At 41.0% G+C, this 25,059-nt stretch overlaps 1 protein-coding gene across 1 annotated transcript in view; it reads left to right on the top strand.

Annotated features, from left to right (window-relative positions):
• ADAMTSL1 (ADAMTS like 1) overlaps positions 1-25,059 on the top strand; it is a 396,511-nt gene that overhangs the window by 1,199 nt on the left and 370,253 nt on the right. The window lies entirely within an intron of this gene.

Raw genomic sequence — 25,059 nt, 5'->3', positions numbered from 1 at the left:
CTGCTTTGAAAGAAGAAGAAAAGGCTGCCTTTTTTGCGCGGCTGCTTTCCATAGTCGCAGTGATAAGATGCTCTGCTCTAGGACATCAGCACACACTGCATTTTTGACTCAAAGTAAATGTTCCGTTGTGACTCATACTTGGTTTTATGGGCAGAAAATGAACATGGACTGTCCAAAAAAAATCTACACTCAAAATATTAATAGCAATGCACATTTTTTTAAACCAGAGTGTTCTGGGCAGGCAGCTTCATAAACCTCATCTGAAGGTTCGATTCCAAAATTTGCACACACCGATTCCAAACAAGCGTGATTGTAGCTCTCCTTGTCACATTTATGGCATGCCAACCCTCGCTCAGAAGGTAATAAGGCAAGAAGGGAGCAATGTAAAAACGTAACGAACGTATAGTTTGCACTGATTCGTTGATGCTAAAGGGATGTTTTGTTCTGATTAGACTCTGACAAATTTGATCTGCGCTATAATTTTGAAGAAAGGAAGCAAGCCATTTGGTACAAATTGAAGAACTCCACAAAGATTCATCAGATAGAGTAATCAGACAGTTTTTAAATATTTTATACATTCCCACTTCTTATTTGCATCATTGTAGCCAAGAAATTATAATGCTGCACTGCAAATGCTATAAATATAGAAGTATATTTTCAGATTTTCAAAGACACTTAAAGGCAAACTGAATTTTAAGCAGGAATAGACTAAGTTTTAGCTGTTGGGAGGAATATGAAAAGCAGAATGTTTAGGTGTGCTTTATGACCAGGGGAGCAAGCAATTTATGAAAGGTGTCTCATTTTTTCCATATGGGACGTGTTACTTATATACACACCATTAGTTTGCCTCATCTTTCCTTCTTTGTGATTTTTTTAAAAAGTGTGTGTTATTTCCCCCATTTAATTGCATCATAAAGCCAATTACCAGTACACATTGCTTTTTTGGTATCTTCATATGGAAACATGATCTCATTATATTTTGGCAAAACTGTCCCGTTCACGGATAGACCGTTGTGCTACCCATTTGGTAACTGCATTATATCCCTCTTTGATATCTTGAATGTTCGTATCTGTATTTGAGCATATAATTAGACTTATGTGGAAAAAAAAGAAATGTTTGTTTATATCAGATGTAAAACACACAACATACTTTGTTTAAATCACAATAATTGTATTCTGAGGATAAAATGAAATCAAACCCAGGTTTGGTTTAGGTCTGTATTTAGACAAATTGGGATTCTGAGAATCACAAGAACTAACTGGTGAACGCCAAGAGATATCCCTGTGCGGAGTAATAACTGCATTGGTAATACCTTCCACAGATTGTGGGTCTGAATGTGCCAAACACCAGACCAGTTATTTGAAAAGCATTACAAGGAACCTGCACAATCATCTTGCAAACAGGCATTTTTAAACCTATTTCGCAGATAGGGAAACAAGTTTATATTTGAAAGCAAAGGTAAAATAATGGAGAGAAAATAACTGGGTTGCTTTGTACTATGGTTGTAAAATGTTTAGCAGTGATGGAAGCAATGATGTAAGTTGGTCCCCAGGCTTTGTTGGAGACATTTAGGGTTTTGCCTCATCTTGACCACTAAAGTGACGTCCAATGTTATGGGCATTTGTTACATAGGCTCATGCACTGCCCCCTTTGGCTCCATAACCAAAATTAAATGATGGGCCTAAAAGAAAGTGACCTGGAGCCTCATCAGCAGTTGACTTAGACCTAGAAGTGTGATGGTGTCAGCTCGACCTTTGGTCTGGATGGAGAAATTGAACTAGTTGGCTTGTTTTTCCCATAACCATTTTAAACATTAGAAGAGTCTATCTACTCTTAGAATTAATTTATGTAACTTTTGAAGATCCCTTTAACTTAATTGGAAAACATCCTGTTTGTTTAGTGGTGAGTCCGGTTTCTACTCCAAAACAGTGTTCATTATCACCGACAGCCGCATCATCTGTATTATGGCTGGCTCTTGAGGGTGTGCGAATATCAAATATTGTTCACCCTCAGTTTTGTGAAATCCTTTCCCCTTGGAGCATGCTTCCTGAAAGAATGAGGTCCCCGTGTCTTTTGTATCATATTTTCCTGCAAAGCTCATATATCATAGACTTCTTTTGTATTCTCGACACACAACGGGATAGTATTCCAATCAAGAGATTTCATCCTGATATTCGGGTCAGATGAAGTCACATCACCCACCTTCCCCACTCTTCCCACCCTGTTCTCCTCTTTCATTCTCCCTCCTTTGTCCCAACTGTGTAGCTCAAAAGGAATGTGGCAAAAACCATGACCGGCCATTGACATATGTGTCCATCCAAACTTGAAGTCAAATCACTTCTTGTCAGAAAGGCATTTAATCAAATTTGCATTTGCTTTTTGTTTCTTTTAAGTGGTTTTAAGCTTTTTTGCCTGCTATTGTGGGAGTTGCAAGAGTAACACTCAGAATTATAATAAAGTACATGTGTTTTTCTGTTGAATTTCTTTTTCTCTTCTGCACTAATTTATACATGGAAACTAGTCAAACACAATAGCCCATTCCCTTCGGTCGCTCTGGCACTGTCCTCCACTATTATCTAAGTGGATCTATCTTGGATGGCGAAAAGCACCATTAGCTTGTGGAATGAATGTTAAATCCCTTATTTACAGCAGATTGTGGGCTGCTGCAATGAGTGTGGTGTGTGTGCACGTGTGTCCCTTTCTATAACTGTTCACTCTACATCTATTTCTTATTCTCCTGCCTAGATTGTCTTTAAATCAAGCTGAAGGATTTTTCACCCGAATCTACAGAACATAGCGAGGCATTTATTTATACATTATTTTCTTCATGTTTTCGTGAATTCTTGTCTAGACATGGTCAGCTACAGTTTTCCTTCCCCGAACTCCTGTTTGTAGTGTTTTGGTCTGTTCAGGACCACTTTTTGGCCCCCTTCTTATTTTTATATGAACCAGTGTTATCACTTCATATAAATGGAGGGAAGTATGTCCAATAGTGGTCACTAGTGAACTACAAAAGAATTTTGTTACACCAGGGAAGTTTTCCTTGAAAGACCACATGGATATTAAAAACTTTGGAGAAAAAGAGAGAAAATGAACTCGTGCACATATTTGTTTGTGCATTTATAGGAGTGCTAACACATATTGATTCTGCTTTACTAATGTGTATGAATAAGGTGGAAAGCGGTCCTCTAGCACATCCAGGCATAAGCTAGTCCTCAAACTCAGATGCCGCAGAAAATTCAAATAATAACAAAATTAAGGTCAGCGTTTGTATAGTTTTAATCAGTAAAGTGTGGTTAACCACTGTACCTGTTACTCATTTAAAACAAAACAAAACAAAAAAACAAAAAACCCCATTTGTGTTGTTGCATTTTGCACAGGAATTGTTTGGAGGAGACATGGTCTGGTCATTTGGTTCTCCCCTTTATTATAGTTCGATCAAAATATAATTTTAGACTCTTTCAGGAAAAATATAGTGTCCTCTGAATGTCTGCATTTTGTACAGCACCTAATAGAGTGCCTTTTACACACAGACTTCAGGGCTCTTTGTGAACTAACTTCAGGGAGGAAAGGACTCACAGAAGCTACTACCGGGCTCGCTAATTCTCCACACACGTGGCGTTTCTTTCATGTGTATAGTCCAGTTTCTCTGGTCAAGTGACAGCTCTGCTTTTAATATGTCTAGTTCAGGTTCTAGGTCTAATTATTTAAGTTTCTCACGTCTCGTGGTTTCATTGTACCCTTCCCTCATTCTGCATATTCTCCTGTTTCTTGTAGTCCCATGAGTAGAGTGTCCCAGAAGTGACCTCGCCTAGCATGAGCGCCCTCGTCTTTTCTTGAGAGAGAGCATTCCTTGAATCATCATGAATAACCTACCAGTTAAGTGCGTTGAGATAATCACAGGAAAATGTGTCTAAATCAAGTTTTTCAGGCTTGCTGTTTTTACTAATTTTCTTCTTCTAGAGAGCTGGCTTCCAACTTTGTGTTTTCACCAGAATGAGACAAGTTCATGTCATTTTCTGTGTCCATCATAAAAACCATGCCATGCGGTTGAATTTTGGCTTGATTGGCAGTACTGGCTCATGAGCGGCTTAGGACTGGCATACCAGAGGTGATGTCAGTCCTAAAGGATCCTAATTGAAATAGGCCAGCACAGCTGTGTGGGGAGCCTGCCTGCTAACTGGGGTAAGCTGTTGCTATCAACCCCTTCTTTCCATGAGCTCGAAAATAAATGACTAATTCTCCCCAATTCCCGAACTTCAAGATTAAAACCTACATTGAATAAAGCTTAACTGTTGTGGTTTCCCCTCCCGGGGATTTAGCTAACTGGAGCACCCAGCATGTGGAGGGCAGTTAGGAATTTTCTGGCCATGTCAGTCAAGAAGCTGTCCCGATGGTAGTGGTCTGTAGCCACCAGTGACCTCTGGCTTGCTATTTGTTGGTTTTCCAGAAGCTCGGTGTTTATAAATTAGCGTGGATATTTTCCTACATTTACTAATGGTCTCTTTCTCAGTCATGGACATATATCTTATCTCATGAACTACTGCAACCTTCTCTAGAAGAAATACCATAATGTCTGTTTGACACTCCCGCCCCAAATCCTCCCGATGTATGGATAACATTTAGTAATTGTTGGTCCGAGGCACAGAAAATTGCAATCTGCTATATGTTAAGATGTCATTTCTTCTGGTTCTTGGGCTCCCTTGCATTTATCTCCGTCATTGTACTTCTCCTACTGTGCTTCCTGTCCACTCCATGAAATTGTGGGTGACAGCAGGAGTGACTCATCCCTCCCACCTGTCCGGATGCCTGGTAATTAGATCTCAGTGAATGTTGTTGAATGGATGAATAAAAGGATGGGTAAGAATGACTTGGCAAGAAAAGTTGAGAAGATGATAAAGTACAAACAGGAAGGGAAAATGTGAACATCCATTTTACCTGTGAAGCATTTCACTAATTCTGGCTTGGGTAAGACCAAGTCAACAACCTAATAAATTCTAAACAGAAGATAAATATTTTGTTTCTCTTTTTTCTTTCTTAAACATGTACATTCATACAATGGACAACAAGTGAGTAACAATCCCTTTTGCTGTTGATAAGTAGAATGAATTTTGCATGTTTCGTGTCTTGTTTAACCCATTTGGATCCCAAATATTTTTCCTTTTATGAAATTTGCCCTAAGGAAGAAAATGATACTTATATTTGGCACAGTCTTATAAAACTGGAAGGTAGCTATAAAGTCTCAGTTTGGCAGAGATAACGCTATGGACTCACCAAGTCATTTGTTTTTACGACTGGATGCAAAGATAAACTGTATTTCTCAGCCTTCTCTGCGATTGGATGGTGCAATGAGATTGAGTTTTAGTCAGTGGAATAGGGTTAGAAGTGACAGGTGGCACTTCTAGGACTCACATCTGCCATGTAATCCTCCCAGCACTCAGCACTCTGTCTCTCTTTACCTGCCTGCTGGAAGCAGAGACTCTGGTAGGGAACTTCAAGGCCTCAGGGAATGACAGAGCCACCAAGTGGAAGGCCTGCGTCCCCGAATGACTTCCTGGAGCAGAACCCCACACTGCCACTCTCAAAGAATTCCATTTCTGAACACTCATTTACCCACTACCAAGAAATAAACCTTTGTAAACTTTTGTTTACCTTTGAGGAAAGATGTTGCAAGTTAGACTGGAAATCTCTTAAGACATGCTGGAAATTTAGATGTCGTGCATGCTAGTACTCACTTATAAGTCAGTATTAATTCTACTTTCCATTTATTATATGGAAAAATTGAAACAGGAAGATGCCATGTCATCCTCATGATGGTTTAATCTCTGTGGTGTGCAACTCACATGCATACCCCTGGGTACTTAACACGCTCCAGGTATGCAATAAGTAGCACACCACAAAAACTGCAGGAAAAATAGGAAAATGGGACCATGCTCCTTTTTCAAACAGAATCCAGGAATTAGTGGCACAGTAAGAAACCAGGAAAAAGAACCAAGAGAGGCAGGGCTGTGGTAAACAGCTGGAATCTCCCGGAGCAGAGCAGGACCAGCCAACCCAGCCAAGGACAGAGAACCATGCAGACCCACAGGGAAGGCCAAGAAAACGGAAAGAGATATGGAGAAGCAGAAACCGAGACACACCACCAGTGCTGCTCTCCAGACAGAATGTTAGTAGATGAAGGAGTGAACAAGTGACAGGAAGGGGTCAGACTCATAAAGGCAAAATTCCCAAATGTTTCACACAGCCACACACAAAGTGAAACACATATCTTGAGGATACCTAGTCGCAACTATCTCTGATACATTTCTTTTTAAAGATTTTATTTATTTGATAGAGAGAGACACAGCGAGAGAGGGAACACAAGCAGGGGGAGTGGGAGAGGGAGAAGCAGGCTTCCCGCTGGGCAGGGAGCCCGATGCGGGGCTCGATCCCAGGACCCTGGGATCATGACCCGAGCCGAAGGCAGACGCTTAATGACTGAGCTACCCAGGTGCCCCTCTGATACATTTTTCTTGCAGCTGTCTCAGGTGTCATGAAAGAGCCCTGGTTTTAGAGTATAACCCTCTGGGCCGTAGCAAGGATTCCACCTCTGTGATCTTGTTCTGTAGTCACAGAACTCGCTTCAGCTGTCTCCTCGTTCAGGTGCTACGGCTGCCCGTCCCACCTAACTCCCCAGGATGTCATGAGAGACAAAGGCGGCATTAAATGTGGAAGTGTTGTGGAAACTCCAGAGTATTATAAAACTTCAAGTGATTACTTTCATTCATGGCATTTATCTGTCACCAACTGTATACCCAACACAGAGTCCAGCTCCATGGAAAATAAAGACACAGTCCTTGCAATGAGGAGCTTGGTAGTTCACTGGACATTTTGTTGTAGAGTTATTTTTAAAAATTTTTCAGAACACTCTTCTGTAGAGAATGGTTCTTTGAAGGGCATTACTATTTTCAGTTGCCCCACACGCTGGCTTATGTTGTAAGGAACTCTTCTGTACCTGCGTAGACACTTTCTGTTTAATCCTATCCGTGTATAAATGCAAATTACGGCTTCCACAGATTATTGATATATATTATCTCTATGGATATTACCAGACAGTATTTAACTTCAGACATTAAAATTTGTTTCCAATTTCTATAGTTCAGAATATCAATTTGTGTCACAGAACACACTAGAAGAGTTTTTTAGTTAAGATAAATTCCTTAGGGAAAAACTTTCCTCAGAACAAATTCTTATCATTGTGAGAATTACCGTTAATTAGGGGTGACCAGCAGCTACAGCATTTTCCTCTGCCCCACTATGACTGGGGCATCATGTTGGCAGACTTCGATCTGATGTAGTTTCTACTACATTGTGCTTACTTTATAATAGCCAAAAAATCCATGTAAAAAACAAGCATAATCCATTTGGAATCATATTTCTGTAAGTGCTTTTGCTTTAATAGGTTGCATCTTCCTGCTTCACTAGATTTTTCTCCACAATTCTTACTAAAACAAATTAATTATAATAAAACCAAAAAGGCCTGGTGCATGGAAAGGGGGACAGTTGAAATAAAGGGAATAGCAGAAAAATCACATGTGGGAGCATACACCATTTATAATATAGGAGATTTATTCCACTTCTGAGGCAAGAAATTGCAAGACTCTAATAGTTTCACCACCTGTGAATTATTTGGGTGCACCTCATAAGCGGGTTCTTTCTTCTATTTGTTTAAAGAAATAAGTGGTATGTTGGCCAATTCTACACTACATTAATTTTCACAGAGTTTCCATTTTCATCTTCATTGCTTTTTCAGATTTTTTTCCAAAGCTTCTGCCATTCTCCAACTAAAGCTTTGGGTATTTTCCCCTTCAATTTTTGTCCGGGGACTTTCTCTAAGTCAATTCAGTCTGTTGGCATAAATGTTGGGACAAAAGAGGGAAAGAGTATGATAACCTAAGACATCTTGACATAAATTCCAAGAGCACTAAAGAAATGAGACAGGAAATTATGAGCAACCTATAATAAATTCAAACTGTCCAATAAAATAAATATACCTCACTTGGTTCCCATCGCAAGGTATGGCAGGGTGTCCAGTTTCTCAGCCTACTCTGCCCACGGCGTCTCAGTCACCATATGAAGTGTGCCAGAGCATTGTGCAAATATTGTACTTCATCCGCAGACCCAGAAATGAAAAAGTACAATGGAAACAATAAGAACCCCTACTGTTCAGGTGCTGGAGTGAGATTTCAGGGAAAGGTGTTTTTTGTTGTTTTTTTTTTAAATAGTCTGTTTTTTCATTATTGTTACAACCGTTTGTCGTTGAAACCAAATATAATTTCCCTGGCGTGCCACACACTTTTATTCTGACTTTGCGGCTTCTAGCCAGTCTGAGGTAACAAACATGCTTTGATATTACCGTTACAGAGGGAGTTTCACTGATATTTGGATCCCCAGGACATAAATACACAGCATTTTAGAACTAAAAGAAATCTTTAAGATGACATAAAATGTGACCTTAATTGACTGGGATCTCTTTGAAGGCAGGAGTTTGGTTTAATTTTGTCTTGGATATATTTATACCCCCCACACCAGACAAAGAGTTTGATATATACAAAGTGTTTGATGTAAGTTTGTTGTTTGAATAAATGAATTAATCACCTATCCCAGCCCTTTCATTTTGCCGATAATTGAATGTAAAATATAAATGTTTGCAAAGAGATTTGAGACATATTTGCCAGGAAAACCTAGTAGGTGGGATCCAGATCCTGAAATCTGGATCTCTTTTCTTTGAGTCTGTGCTCCCTCGTTTTTGTTTCGTTTTTTGAGAGAGAGCCCAAGGTGGGGTTGTAGGGGAGGAGGGGCAGAAGAGAGGGAGAGAGGGAATCTGAGCTCAGCTCAGAGCCCAACACAGGGCTCCTCGCTGGCCTGGATCTCATGACCCTAAAATCATGATCTGAGCCAAAATCAAGAGTCAGTTGCTTAACCAATTGAGCCACCCAGGGGCCCCGAGTCTGTACTGCTTTAAAAAAAGACTTCATTCTCTTTCTGTTATATCTTCTGGGACCTTTAAATAAGAGCCAGCCAAGCTGGCCTTGGTAGAGAGGGGTTGAAATGTTGAAATGTCATAAGCAGAAGAAACCAAGGAATCAATGAAGCTGACAGAAAATCATCTTGAGTAAAAACTTAAGGATCATCACTGGTTATTAAACGTCGAGATAACCTGGCAATAAAGATGGGGAATGGGGTCTGTAAGACTTGTCACTTGCCCTAAACCCATGTCCTATCAGTAGATTCCATTTCTCTTGCTTTCCGTATCAACGAAAAATGTGAAAAATTTGGTGATATCTATGTGAAAATAACTTCATGTGGGACCTTGCTCATAGTAAGTCACCGAGAAATGTTAGTCCCTTCCCTTCCCTCGGTGCAAAATAACATATTCATTAGAGCCTGCTGTATATCAGGCACTGTGCTAAGTACTGGGTATACCGTTGAACAAAACAGACATGGTTCTAAAGATGGGTCTTTCCCAATATAATGTCAGAAAGGATTGAGATGGGGAGCAGGGAGGGCAGGAATTAATTGGCCAGTACTTTCCACTGGTTTTATGTTGCTGTCATGATATAATTTTCTTTAAACTGTGTATTTAACTATTGCTGATGTAAGGGGGGTCTGCCTAAAGAAACAGACACATTAATTCATTATTTATTGTGATTCAAGAAAGAATGTGTAGGAAAAATTCTAAAACTCTAAAGATTTATATTTAAGGTCACTTCTTTGAGTTCTGCTTTTTTTACTTTCTGGAATCCTCTTTTAGTCATACTGAAATAAGCCTAATGCAGGTATACTTTATCTCTGAGTTTATTGATACATAAACACCTGTCTTCTCCATGTTAGAACTACGCTTAAAGTAGGCTCTCATTAAGGTGAATAAAAAGACAATCAGTGCCACAGAGAGCACTAATGACAGTAGATTTTTTCCTCAAAAGGTTTGGCTTGCTCTGCGGAAACCATTTGTATGCAGGAACTTTATGAATCTTGAGGCATCACGCTGGTGACCAATCTGCATGTTCTCAGCTCTCTGTGAGGAGGGGTTCTGATTTCCCGATACTTTTGTCGTGTCCCTGTTACCAGCCCCAACCTGCCTGAATCCGAGGCAGCCCTTCTTACCCCTGACAGTTCCCCCTGGCTAAGTTCAGTTTGGTGGAGCTGGGACTCCCATCAGTGGGACTCTTTTGCCTCTAGATTCCAGGATCTCGATTTTAAGAAACCCACCCAGTGCTTTGTGTCCATTTTCAAGTTCTAGATCACCAAAAACAATGGTTCTCAGACTTTGGGATTTCACAGACGACTAAAATTTCAAAAGTAAATAAAGGTGTGTTTGCAGGTAGGTAGGAAGTATAGGAAACGAATACAAAATTTCTAATTTTTTTTTATTTTGTTAAGTAAAGACATCAGTAAAATAAAGCTCTCTTACCTTAGCTTCATAAATGAGGAGAGTGCTTGCTTCAGGGTGAGAAACACTTATACATATCTAATTTTCTAACACTCATAACAATCTTATGGACTGGTTACAATTATTGTCCCCATTTTCCAGGTGAGGCAACAGGGCACAGAGCAGTCGTCACTCTGAGTAGTGGCGGAGTGCAGATTCGAACTCAGGCACAGTTCATTCCTGTACCAACCCCGCCATGCTGTCTCAGCGGTGCAAGAAAATACAGGTTCTTGGAATAAGCCAGAAGTGCCAAGTACAGACTTTCAGAAGAAAATCTAACTAAACACGTTTAGCTTTATGGAAAGCTAACCAGTGTCCCGATTTATCTTTTCTAATTCTTCGTACCAGTGAAAACTTTCTAATGGCCTGGCCTGCTGGGTGCCAGACACTTTCCTTGGGACACAAAGATAAACAAGACACAGGCATACTACCTCCCCTCCCTACCCCCCGAAAACTCACAGATTCTAGACAAAATTCTAAAATGATAAGACAGAGGCTGAGCGGAGGATATAAGGTGCTGTGGTAGCACAAAGAAGGAAACCGGGCAAGGAAGCTGACATTTATCGTCTGTAGTTCCCAGGCTCTGTGCGAGGCAGACGGGAACTCAGCTTTGAGGGTCAGTGAGGGGGACATGAAAGAAGGACATCGAGGGGCGCCTGGGTGGCTCAGCCGGTTAAGCATCCGACTCTTGATTTCGACTCAGATCATGATCTCAGAGTCCTGGGATCGAGCCCCGCATTGGATCCATGCTCAGTGGGGAGTCTGCTTGGGATTCTCTCTCCCTCTGCCCCTCCCCCTGCTCCTGCTCTCTAAATAAATAAATAAATAAATAAGTAAGTAAGTAAGTAAAATCTTTAAAAAATAGAAGAGACATCAAAAGTGAGTCTTAAGGGATCAGTGGAAGTTCATCAGGCAGACACAAGAAGGAAAGGGGGCATTTCAGGCAGAGGGACCTGGGTGGGCAGAAGCACAGGGGAAGGAAGAAGGAGGTGAGGTATAGGATTCGTGAGTAAATTCCCATGGCTGGAGCATCAGCAGCTTATGCGGGGCCTTGCAGGCCAGGGCCAGGAGGGTTGACTCAAATTTGTGCTTTTGGAAGACACCGGTGGCCACCACAAGGAGTGGTGAGGCCGTGACCTCCCTTCACCTTACATCTTGAGGGCAGAGGTCCTTAAGGCCCCAGCTGCATGCTAGGGCTCTTTAGGTCCCACGGCTCAGCAGACAGCCCGTAGCCTGGCACTGACTAGGTGCCTCAATGTGTGCTGAATGAATGTGGAAAGGAGTGAACCATTTTATTCAAGGCCTCCCTGCTTTCAAAATTCTGCCCTACAGTCAGAGATTCTTTCCCCCCAGATATGGAAGGCCTTCCAGAGCAACAAATGTATCAGTATCCCAAAACCTTAATAACGTTCCATCACTCTCTCAGGAAAGAGTGAAATGTAGGCCCAGCCTCTCCGCAGAGATTGCTCCCCGGTGGTGACTTAACCCTTTATACGCTCTCAGTGTAGCTTTCCAAATAAGGGGGCACTCGTGGCTTTTCGGAAGCTCTGTGGCCCTCACATAGCACAAAGCCCCTAACGTGGTGTCACTTGTGTACCTTGGGTGATTATTGTGGTGAGAGACTGCAGTATTTCCCTGGGGGTGGGTATTTACCTGTTTTCTCACCAAACAGTGCCCCATTCCACTCTTCAGATTCATGTCACAATTATGAATCTCTGTGAGAAGCCAGCAAATACCTTTGCCCTAATTCTTGTAGCTCCCCACATTATCGAATATGGGCCCCACACGGGGAGTTCCCTTTGGATGCAGGTGAACCTTCAGTAAAAGGTGCAGCATTAAGGATCTGCATTTAAGTTATCTGCTCTGATTAAATATTAACTGTGGTCTTCAGAAAATAAGCCATATCTGAAATTCATAAACTCATCCTTTCATACAAAAACCACAATGTGACTGAAGAAAAAAATAACCCACAAGTTTTATTAAAGAGAGTGTGAGTTAAATGTCACATAAATTCTTGATCTTTTTTCTTTATGAATCCAATTGCTAAGCCGTCAGATTTTTAATCAGGCATTGGAATCCTGTGGGGCTATAACTTCTTCTCCTAATTATGAAGAGTCTCCTGTGTGCACACAGCTCTTTACTCAGTATTAGTACAAAATTGATTATAGCTTGGCCTCAGCTCATAAAGTAGATTTGCTTTGGAACAGCATCAAACAGGTATTTGTTTTAAATCATACGGCCCTTCTGACTTTCATTCAAATTTTGGACATCTACCACTTTTGCTTTCCTTCCTTCTCTCAAAACTGACTGCAAACAACATAAAAATCTCTTCAGACTTAGCAAAGGGGGAAAATGGGATTTTCCGTCTCCTCCTAGGTGCCAAGTACTGTGCGATTTGTTGACACACCTTACCTCAGATAAGCCTCACCACAACCCATTTCACAGATAAGAAATGTGAGTACGAAACCCTAAAGAGTGGTTTGAACTCCTCTGCTTTTGGTGTATGTGTATTCAATTCTTATAGCAAACAAATCCTATTAAAATCTGCAGTTCAGACTATTTTCCATGTTGTTGGAACTCTGTCATTTGGACTCTGTCAGCAGAAGCCTCCCCAACGTGCTGAGTGATTTCCAGCTTCAGAACCAAGTTCATTAGAGTTCATTGCCTGTACTGTATTTTATCGATCCTAAGATACACCATTCTTTTCTGATTTTAGAAACTTAGTTGCGTCTCATAATTGGTAACAGTTAACAGTTTCATGAGTGGCTTTTTTTTATTCTAAATGGTACATAAAATAATCATGTGACTTCAAGCGATAGATAGTATGTTGGATCCGATGGAATACTCTGTCAGGGTATTTCCAATATTTAACGGAGGGGAGCAAAGCTAGGCTGGAGATTCAGATGCAGAAATAGGGATTACGGACCCCTCCCTCCCCTCCTTCCTCCCCTTCACCATCCATTCACCAAAGACAGAGAATTCCTGTCTTTACTTGCCAGCCTAAAGACGTGAGAGTTTGTATATTAAGCTAGCTCACTTCTATTCTATTCCATACCCAGGACAACCACCTCCTGGCTAGGTCTTCTTCCTTCTTGATGTGCATCGGCTTCGGTCTTCTCTGTAAGCAGTCCGCTCAAGGCAATAACAGTTCCCAATGTTTGGTCAGTATCAGAAGCAGCTGAGCACTTGTTAAAGTTATGAAGGCCCAGACTCCTCCTCCTTCAGTGAGCCTGGGCTCCCGTGTGCTTTATTAGCTCTCCAGGTGATTCTGATATACACCAGTTTGAGACAACTGGTGTTGTTGTGAACAGCAGGAACTCTTGAGCCGGACTGCTTGGTTTCAAATCCTGGTTCCACCAGCATGACCTTTCTGTTTTGTTTTGTTTTGTTTCATTGTCTCAATTTCCTTGTCCGCAAAATAGCCATCAACAGTAGCATCTACCTCAAAGGATCATCGTGACGTTTAAGAAAACATTTCGTGCACCATACTTAGCACCAGACCTCAAACATATAGCAAGTGCCCAGTAAACGTCAGCAGTGATGACTACTTTCTTCCTACTGGCTGAAATTCCTCTATCTCCCTCCCAGAAACTATTCTCATCTTTTCCTGGATTCAAGGCAACCGACAGCTTTGCCTGGTAACTAGTCTCCCATGCAACCTCAAAGAAAGAGGCTGAGAAAAAAACTGGGATCCCTCTTAGTTGGGGGGTAAGAGTGAATGGTCTGAAGCCCACTGAAGCCAGGGAATCTAAAACAGAAAAAAGATAAAGGTTGATTCCAGAAAGTCACCCTGTGAATTCACTCATAAATGCTTGTCTAATTCAGGATTCCAACCCTCCTCTGCCTTAAAGTCACCATAGGAACTTGGAACCAAAAATGGCTGGGCGGCCACCAGCCTCTCTCCCCCAAGAGATTCAGATTCAGTTGGTCTGGAAAGGGGCTGAGACACCGGCAATTTTTTCTTGAGTTCCCAGGTAATTTAAACATGTAGCCAGAGTTGATAACCTCTGATCTAATTGAATATTTTAAAGGTTCTAAACACTTCGTACCTGTTGGGGGATTTGTCTCTGATCTTTGAAGATGCTTTGTATAAACAAAGTTTATCCAATTTAAAGAAACAAAATAAAACAGGTACTCCAAGGATAGTTCGTATTCTGCATATACTAGTCATCTAATTTTTTATTTTCTCTATTTTCCTTTTTCTGGATGGCCATTGTGTTAGATCAAGTATTTGGTCTTATTTCCATTGCTCTCCTAACAGCCAACTTTAACGCCTGTCTGGATGACTTACCCATCCTTATCCCACTAAATTAGACATGATGATTCTAAATTCCTCTTAAACATGGGGAAAGTGGATGTAAGGTGGATTTCTTTCTAGTCCTTTTGACAGCAACTCTCCATCCACCAACCCTAGTCGTTCCTTTTTTTCTAAGATGCCCACAAACCTTCTGTGCCTCATCAGAGTATTATGAGGATCAAATGAATATGTGTACCGACTTTGAACATGTAAAACTCCAATCATAGCAGGCCCTGCTTGAAAGCCTTCACTGGCTTAGCTGTCAGCCTCCTCAAGGACCAATCCCTCACCTGGAACTCAAGGCCCCATCCCAGACCATCACTCCAGCCTTACCTACAGCTGTTTTGACTCGCTGACAGCAATGCTACAGAGGAACTGAGCTGGAACCAGCCTGAGACACCAGTTATGTATCATATAGATGATGGTAAGACATGTTCAATTTAGGGTATGAGCCGATGGAATGGGAAAGAGGGAACAGAAAGGAGATACATGGCTGAAGTAAAATATATAGTACAAGCAATTGTTTGGGTGTGTGTGTGTGTGCATGGGTGGGGTGGGATGAGGGGAAGTGTGGAGAGGTTGGAGGGAGGGGAAATGTTGTATAGAAATGTTTATAGGGACGCCTGGGTGGCTCAGTTGGTTAAGCGTCTGCCTTCGGCTCAAGTCATGATCCAAGGGTCCTGGGATGGAGTCCCATATTGGGCTCCTTGTTCAGTGGGGAGCCCACTTCTCTCTCTGCTCCTCCCCCCATTCGTGCCTTCTCTCTCTCTCTCTCTCTCTCTGATAAATAAATAAAATCTTTAACTGAACATAATAAAAAAAATGGTAATTAAAATAAAAAAGAAATCATCCTTAATAATAAAAACAAATAATTGGTACTAGGATGTCCCCCCCCCCCAAAAAAAGAAATGTTTGTAAGTTTATTAAGAGAAAGGATGGAGGACTGAGATACCGAGTTTAATTTTGGACATGTTGACAAGGCATCCAGGCTAAGGGGAAGTAGAGTCCTGGAGACTAGGGTAGAGGGGTTTTTGTGTATCCTCTACAAAGAGAAGACTGTTCAAGGGAGGGAAAGTGGGTGAGATCAACAGGAGAAGAGAGAGAAAAGAACCTTGAGGATATCAGCATTTACTAGTCAGGATGAGTAAGAAAAGGCAGGGGAGGAACAGGCCAATAGTCACTGCCAAAGAAGCCAGGGAGCATATCCCCCAGCAAGGTCTGAGAGAAGGCCAAGGGATGTGGTGAATTACTAGACCCTGATGAATTTCAGAGGAGCAACGTCACTCAAGTGGTGGGGCAGACGCCAGATCGCAAAGCATTAAGGAATTTGGGGGTATTGAGGAAGTGGGTGCAGTGGACGTGGATTAGCCTTTCAAGAAGTTTCGAAGTGAAAGGGAAGGAGGCAGGAGACAGTTGAACTCTCACCACTGACACAGTGGAAAGGAAAGGCAGAAAACAAAAGCGGGAGCCGTGAGATAAAAGTGAGCTCGGTTTTAATAAAAGGAGAAAGTGCTTTCGTCTGATGGCTCAAAGAAGGCTGATAGCAGCCGTGTGTGAAATTGATTTCTGAGGCCCAGCAGCAGAGACAGGGAGGCTGTGCGGCAAATGGGGCAGTAAACCATGATTTAGCACCTTCACTTTCTGTGCTTATTACAAAACAGGCTTTAAAAAAGATGCCTGTGGTGCGTCTCAGCAATCTTGATATTGTCTGTGGCCAAGATCCATTTTAATATATTCCTGAGGCATTTTAGCTATTAGAACATTACTTTAGACAGCCATCTATTAACTTTTCACATCGCTAAACATGGTTAATGCAATGCATAGACATGGTATTTCTATCAGTAAGTAATATTGAATGGTGCTGAAGGAGAAAGAATTATTCTTGCCGCAAACTAAAAGATGACAGACTCAGAATGCTTGCGCATTGAAAGCAAAAAAAATAAGCTTAACAGATTCTCAGAGAAACAGTTTTTGCTCTTGCTTTATTAAGCCTTGAGGGTCAGAGAGGGGCTCACAAGAATCACAAAATAATGTATTGTGTCCCATATGCTAATAAACCTTTAATAAGTGGCTTTGCTAAGGACTCCTTGACACTGTCATTTAATTTACAAATGAATGGAAGATTGTATTATTTCCCATATGTATAATACTGAATGATAGTTTTCAATTATGATTTTAAAATGCTAACAGGACAGGGAATTTAGCCGGCTCAAAACTATAATTACCTTTCACCAACTTGACTGGGAGATAGGAAGAGACAACTGGCATAAATGTCTCTAATCACCAATATTATTTTCCATCTCAATACAAGTAGATCTGTACCATTTACAGATAATAAGGACAAATTAAAATTGACAAAGACAAATCCTTTTAGAAAACAAAAGTCTTTCTTACAGTGACTTAAAATAAGGAACTTCTGCAATCAATTTACTATGCACAATATGAAAGAAAAATCACAGGCTATTATGTTTATAAAATACATGATTATTTAACTAGAGAATGCTCATCCTGATTGCTGTAGTTACAACAAAAACTATACCAAGGCTGCAGCAACTGACTCCCTGTCGCCTTGATAAAGAACCCAATGTGTTGAAAATATATCTGTAAATCTAAATACTTAAAAAAAAAACCACGCTGAGTTATAGCAGTAGAGAACCACAATAAGAGAGTTTTTATTCTAATACAAACTATGTCATGAAAAATTGCCGAGTTAGCCATTATACTAGAAACCTTATAAGAAGAAAACATTATTCCCTAGTACTTGGATGAGGAATAAGTCAATACAGAAACTACAAACTACAAAACTACAAACTTTTATCTCATCATTTGGGAAGCTTTCACTTACGTGTATTTATTGATTTTCTAAAAACTAGTACACATTTATTAATAAAAAGGACAGAGTATAAGTTAACATTTCTTTTATTATTGAGAAGTCATTTAAGGATTTGGCATAGGTTCTGGGTGCTAATAAAGGTATTAGCAAAGAAAAGGAGTCCCAAATAGAGATTCTTTGTTTCAAGAATTAGTTACTTTGTTATAAAACAATTCTTATAGCTGAAGCAATAGGATCATCTCTACTTGAATTTCCTTTAGCAACTGTACTGGTCAACACTTTCAGACTTTAGCACTTTTGTTTTAAAAATAATTTTGACAGCAACTCTATGAGTTAAATCGAGCAAATGTTCATGTCTCATTTTACAGGTTAGAAAATTGATTTGTAAATATACTTAAATGAGATAGTCTAATTTTGCGAATCACAGACATTTTTCAGGCTAGGCATGTCTTAGAAAGTGGCCAAATTTTCTTCTTGTGTAAGTGGCACAGAGAGATAAGTTGCCTAAAATACCACAATGGCAAAGTCAAAGCATGTCCAAAGTAGCACAGTGGCCAAGTCCTGAATCCCAGCCTGTGGCCCTCTTTAGAAGTTTTGTCATCAGTATTGTTCACGTCCATCCTCTGAACTATTTTAGCACTCACCAAAAAAATCAGTTAAACACTGAACACCCACTGAACGTGGACATCTTCATCAAGCCCTGTGTTAGACATTAGGGGGGTACTAGGCTGAATATCACACACTCCCTACCTTCAAGAGTTCATTTCCGTATTTTGCCTCTGTTAATTTGTTTTAAACATCAGAGCTCTATGATTTCGATGTTTAGATTGATTTTGATGTGGAATCTAATGGAAATATATCTCCCCAGTCCGGAACCCTTACTTTAAAACTTATATCAAAACCTGCTTCTGTCAAATCATTTTTCCTGATTAATGCTGGTCAAAATTACATTTTTCTGGGATCTATGGTTATCTGTAGTGTGCTAAGTTTTACCTTCATTAAAATATGACTTAATAAACAGTCTTTACTTTTCTATAGGTAAAAGCCTATGCCTTTAAGTCAGGACCCCCTCACCCACCATTCCCCCCTCCCTCCTCCTCCGGGCACACTCCTCCACAAAGCATTGCTTCCAGGTCCTGCAGGAGGGCCCTAAAATAATGTGTACTCAGTGATGAGGGTGCTTGGGCAGATAGGCATCAAAGACTTGGGTTAGGCCAGACTAAGGCAAGATGTGACAGGTTAATCATCTTTCAGCTTTACACATTTTGGATAAATTTAAAGTTGGCCTCAAAAGGCATATGAGTCAGCAGAAATGTGACTGTCTTTTTTTTTTTTCCCATGGGTCACATTCATTTCTTTCCTCTTCCATTTCCTTGCCTATCTGCAGCTTTTGTAAACACACACACACACATATATTTCCCCTTCTGTCTTTAAAGAATCTGAATGTATATGAACGAGAGCAAAAGCTGACAGCCGTTATGAATTAGATGCTCAACTACAACTTGTCCTAGCCTGTCTTGTGTTGATTATTCATTCAACGAATATGCACTGAGCCCGATTACATATCCGGTGTACTGGGAGTATAAAGGCATATTCATCTCTGTCAGGGCCCTTAAGAAACACACAATCCCTTCCTGGGGATGGATGTGTAAACAAGTCACTACATTGCAGTGGCTGATAAATGCTAAAACAGCCACGTGTATAAAGTCCTAGCAACATGCTGCAATTAAAACAGGCGAAGGCCACCATTGATTCTACTGGGGATCAGAGAACGTTTCACTGGAAGATGGCACCAGAGCTGCGTCTCAAAGCTGGAACAGGCATGCGCACGTTGGAGAAAGCAAGAAGATGTGAGGAAGATGGAGAGGAGGGCGGTCGAGGCCATAGCTGGACCACGAATAGAGTATCAGCGATCCCAAGCAGCTCGTCTGATAGAGCAGCAATGCTTAGTCCCCAGAGTGCAGAGGACACAGGTGATCAGGAGCAGCTGACATGAGTCTGGCACGTTGACTTAGGGTCAGGTTAGGAAACGTGTTGTGTGCCACACTAATAATTTGGCCTTTATCCTATACCCAGTGGTTCTTAACCCTTTTTGGAGAATCCAACGAAAGCTATGGATCCTCTTTCCAAAAGTATGATAATTACACACGTACACCCAAAATACGGTTTCTGAGTCCCCGTAGCACATCTGGAATCCATTACTGGATGCCACCAACTATAGATATAGAACCCTAGAAGGTCTCTTAGCAGGAAGTGAACAGTCTAACTCTGTCTTCTAGAAAGACAACTGGCAGCAGTGGGGAGGACAGACTGGTGGGCGGTTAAAAAATCAGATGAGAAGCCTATTGCAACATGCCAGGCATGAGGCCCTAGAACCAGAATGAAGACAGTGCAAGAAAGGATGGGGAGAGTAGGAATAGAAGGGAAAGGCATTTCAGAATTGGAATTGATAAGGCCTGGTTAAAGGTAGAGGATGTTGAGCATCAAATATTTTGTTATTGTTTATGTTTCTCTTCCCCACTAAATTACAAATTTCTGAAAGGTGTTGCTGCACCAGGCTGGACCTGGGAGTGAGCAGAAGCAGAGACATAAGCATTTAGGGTTAAAACTTAATATTCATGGGAAAAACAAGTCCCTCCACCAACTAAGAGGCAGAGGGTCTATGGTCTATGGGGTAGTATGCTCTGGGGCTGATGGACAGTTGCTAGTAGACACTGAGAATCGAATAAGGACCTGTTGAAATTGTTCATTTCGATGGCAAACAATCATGTCAGAGCAACAGGTAACTTGCTGGTTGTCATCTGTGCCTTACTTACAAGAGTTCCTGGCCCCAGAGCATCTAGTGGGGTATAAACGCAGAAGAAATCTGTTGACTATCAGCATGAGTCTATATTAAGCAAATTACAATGCTTCTGGATTCCTGGCACGCTTGGTTGGTTTGCTTTACCTTGGCTGTGGAAAAATATTATCAGGACCATAAGTACCCCCTCAATTTGATTTACTTTCAAACGGCAAAACTTGTGAAACTATTCCAATTATTCAAGCTGCCTACCTCTAGCTGCAGGTTAAAACCAGAGGGGAATGTTATTTATTGAAGATGCTGAGATATGGTAGCCGAGATAACTATTGCTTTTTAAAACATGTATCTGCATTACAGGTGTAGTGCTTTTGACAAAATTCATTTCCTTGTGTGGAAGAGGGGGGTTGGTGGCACATATTTGAACTGGAGAAAAGAAGTCCCAGAATTCAACACCCCTTGGAAATTTTAAGTAACTAGATTCTCTGCCCCCATCTCTGTTCCCCTTCTCTTGTCCCCCCCAACCCCACCTCATGCTTATGCCATGTCCAATGTATGTTTTTGAGAAACAAATGACAAGTAAACAAGTAATTTAGAATTTGAAACAGAACATACTTCCAGAATCTTTCACTGTCTATTAAACATTTGTCCAAATGTCTTACTCTGGTTTCTCTTCAGATCGCATAAATCTTTCGCCTTTTATACTTTCTTCTAAATGACATGCATAATAATTATTTCACTGATCACCGAGGTAGCTCAAAAAAGCAAGCATAATCCCTGCCCTCAAAGAATTTGCAGTCTAGTTGGGAAGATAACTGGTGTGTAAAATGATAATCCTGAAGAGCTACAATGTCTTGTTTTAAATGTAGCTCATTCGATACTAATTCTTGCAAATTGAAAATGCCTGGATGGAATATCAACTAATTGCAGATGAAGCAGAATATTGAAATAGTGGAGAGCTTATTATTCTTTTACTTTTTCTGGGTATGGGGAATTGAATGCAAGGAAAAGTAGAATCAAGAATGTAGAAAAGAAAAAATATATATAATATTGAGTCAAGGAGAATGTTTTAGATTTCAATTCCAAACATTCATCCCGCAACGTCCAAATGGCACTTGGGAGAGAAAGCCCCCGATCACAACCATAGGAACAGAACCTCAATTATACCCCAAGTCCTATGAAGCTTCATTCAGAATCAAGGCAGCACATTTTTTTTTTCTTGGCCCAGATGACACCATGGTCAACACCAGGAAGAATTGGGAAAGTTCTAAAATCGGAGTGTTGATAGTGGCAGGAAGTTCACTGGTGATTTTTTTTTTGCAACTTCTCTATTGTCAACTACAGTTTGAGTTTTTGTCCATCAGACTCCAAGCCATATTAACTTCTAAACTTTCCAGTTTCCTCAACGAGTCACAAAGTGAGCCTTTTCTCTGTCAGGAATTGTTTCTCTGTGATTCCAAACCCCAACATGTGCTTTCCAGAGCCTCAGATGTTTCGTTAGTTCTACAGATGTTTTGTAAATGCATTCCAGCAGAATTTGCCAGGACTGCAGAGAGAATCTATGGCTGATTGGAGTCACAGTTTGGACAGGGCTCGTGTTAGATGAGATGGAACCGGAAACCAAAACTTCTAACTGGCTCACCAGGAAGTCAGGAATTCACAAGAAGAGAGAGGAAGGAATTTCATTTCAGGGGGGTGTTTCAAACATGCCTGTTTGGGGGAGTGGAGGGGTGTGGAAGCCCCCAGGGATGATTCTTCACTGTTTTCCTTGGTGCTTGGCCTGCATATTATTTTCCACTGGGGATTTTTATTTTCTAAGTATAGAAAAAACAGCAACCGAGATGAGCAGCTTCATTTTCAGAACTCCAGGTAAAATAGCTTTTTTCACACTTGTGACATACTATAAGGGCGCCGAAATATCCCTGCAAGTGCAAAGGGCCAAGAACATGATGACTGTTGGCACAAATATGGAAATAAATCTTTTTTTAAAAAAATAATTTATTTATTTATTTGAGAGAGAGTGGTGGGGGGCGGGGGAGGAGCAGAGGAAGAGGGACAAGCAGGTTCTGCACTGAGCACAGAGCCTGACACAGGTCTAAATCTCACAACACCGAGATCATGACCTGAGCCAAAATCAAGAGTCAGACGCTTAACTGACTGAGCCACCCAGGCGCCGCAGAAATAAATGATTTTTTAAAACTGCTACAGTTTGTACAGGATACAATTCTCCTATTTTTCCTTTGTGAAAGAAATGGAGTTTTTGGTTTCAGCCTTCTGCTCCTAATTGCGCAGACCCCAGGTTCAGGAGCAAACTATTAAATTAAAGCAAATTATTATAGTGGAAAAAGAAAACTAGACTGACAGGGTCTTTCTAGTAGAAAATCTCTTTATACACATGTTTGGTCTGGAAGATTATAGTCTAGAAGACATATATGTGAATATACATAACATGTGTATGTACATATACAGTATACATACCTGTTTGTGTATACACTACATATACATATACAAGGTTTTCAGCCAAACTTAGAGTTTGCAGTCTTCATCAGAAAGAATGCATAATAATATTTATATTAATCTTCTATCAGTATTAAAATAGAGTATTTCTATTTGCTAAGTTTATGCATTTAAAATAATAGAAACTGACAGTGATAGAATATTTTACTATGCTTGTCCTCGAGATAAGCTGACTCAAAATACTTAACGACCAGTTCCAAATTTCCTGAACACTGATCTTTGCTCACATCAGCAATTATTGATTTTAATTCAGCTGGCTGTGAAATTGTGTTCTGGTGGAGCTCTCCAAAATGCCCAGAGGTTTCTCAGCAGTTTTTTAGATGAGCTGTAATCCAGCCTTGTCCTTGGAAAGAATACAAAAAAAAAATCAAGTTACCATAGCACTGAAATGAAAATCTTACTGAAGCATTTGACATCGAGCAGAGTCAGGTTTTTGTTTCCTAAAAAGTAACGAAGCTGTCTTAATTCCATCTCCAAGTTGTTATTCCCAGTTTGAGAAAGAATCCTGAGTACAAAATAATTTTTTAAAAGATTTATTTATTTATTTGAGAGATAATGGGGGAGGGAGCAAAAGAGAGAGGGAGAGAGTCTTTTTTTTTTTTTTTAAGATTTTTTATTTATTTATTGGAAAGAGAGAAACAGAGAGCACAAGCAGGGGGAGGAGCAGAAGGAGAAGCAGACTCCCTGCTGAGCAGGGAGCCTGATTCGGGGCTCAATCCCAGGATCCTGAGATCGTGACCTGAGCCGAAGGCAGACGCTTAACCGACGGAGCCACCCAGGAGCCCCAGAGAGAGTCTTAAGCAGATTCTGTGCTGATCTCAGAGCCCAATGTGGGGCTCCAACCCATGACCCAGAGATCACAATCTAAGCTGAAACCTAGAGTCGGTTGCTTAACTGGCTGCGCCACCCCGGTGCCCCCAAAATAATTTTTTTTAAAGAAAAGCAGCATTAGTTCTTGTCGTTTTATAAATAAATATATATACTGATAAATGCTGTTTAAAATGGAAAGGAAGGTCAAAATTTGAAGCTAGGCAGAACAAAAGTTTGTCAGAGAACAGGTATAAAACCTGGCTCAACCAGGTACTAACCGTGTGACTTGTCCAGGGAGGGATGTGTATATTCGTGGCAGAGATGAAATAATTCACTAACATGCCAGAAAGGACATCCAGTACTTTACATATGTTCTCATGGTTAACCTTCACCCTAGTAAAGCAAGTATCAATGTTCTCCTTTTACAGATGAAGAAACTCAGCTCAAAGAGACATGATAACATGCCGAAGGCAAGTTGACTAGTACGTGACTGGTAAAGTCAGTCTGAGACCCACAGCCGAGCTCTTTCTCCTACACGATGATGTAGGTTGTTCAGCCTCTCTGAGCCTCAATGTTCTTGTTAGTAAAATAAGGGGGGAAAAATCCAACCTGACGTGGCTCATTGTGAGGGTTAAATACGATAATCCTGGTGTACTTCCTGGCCCATGGATACTTAGGAAACCCCAGCATTTTTGCCTTACCAGCAACCCTCCAGGCTTAGGTGTCCTTAGGCGCCCTGATGGGAATGGGACAGGTGTATGCTAGGCTGCGTGCATGAACAGGTACAGCAGAAGAGAAAGGAAGACAGGTACCCAAAAGTCTTTCTGAGGCCTGCATAGCTTTGACACCGGGTTACCGAACTGACTTTTCTCCTCGGTAGCAAGGGACAGGCTTCATGCAGTGGCCTCTGAAAGACCATGCACTGTGTCTCTGGCAGTTCATCATCTCCCCCAGCAGCACAGCTGTGATAAGAACCAGATGACCTGAATTTCCTAAGCAAAGCCAGCAGCAAATATCTGGGAAAGTGCCATGCCTCGGTATCCACACGCTCTGCTCTTTACAAAAGGACATCAAAAAGCTAATGGACTTTTACAAGAGCCCAGTTACAGCTTAAGGTCTGTAAGCTCTCAGATCAGGGAATCTCAGCCCCTCCCACATGACGTTGGTGGCAGAACCAGGATTCCAAATTGTTAACGAAGCCAAAGATTAGATAAGGTTTATAGAAACCTGAGAGGTGTAGGAGAGTCACAAATGGAACCTGCGGATTCATTTTCAAAGCTTGGTACAGGGATAGGTGGTGTGTGTGGGTGGATTTCTCTGCTCGGCATGGGCT

Source organism: Mirounga leonina, unplaced genomic scaffold (genome assembly GCF_011800145.1).
Source record: "Mirounga leonina isolate KUSES-001 unplaced genomic scaffold, KU_Mleo_1.0 Mir_447, whole genome shotgun sequence".
In the NCBI taxonomy this organism is placed as follows: Eukaryota; Metazoa; Chordata; class Mammalia; order Carnivora; family Phocidae; genus Mirounga; species Mirounga leonina.
The sequence above is the reverse complement of the archived record's forward strand: the minus strand, read 5'-3'. Positions and strand labels throughout refer to the sequence as shown.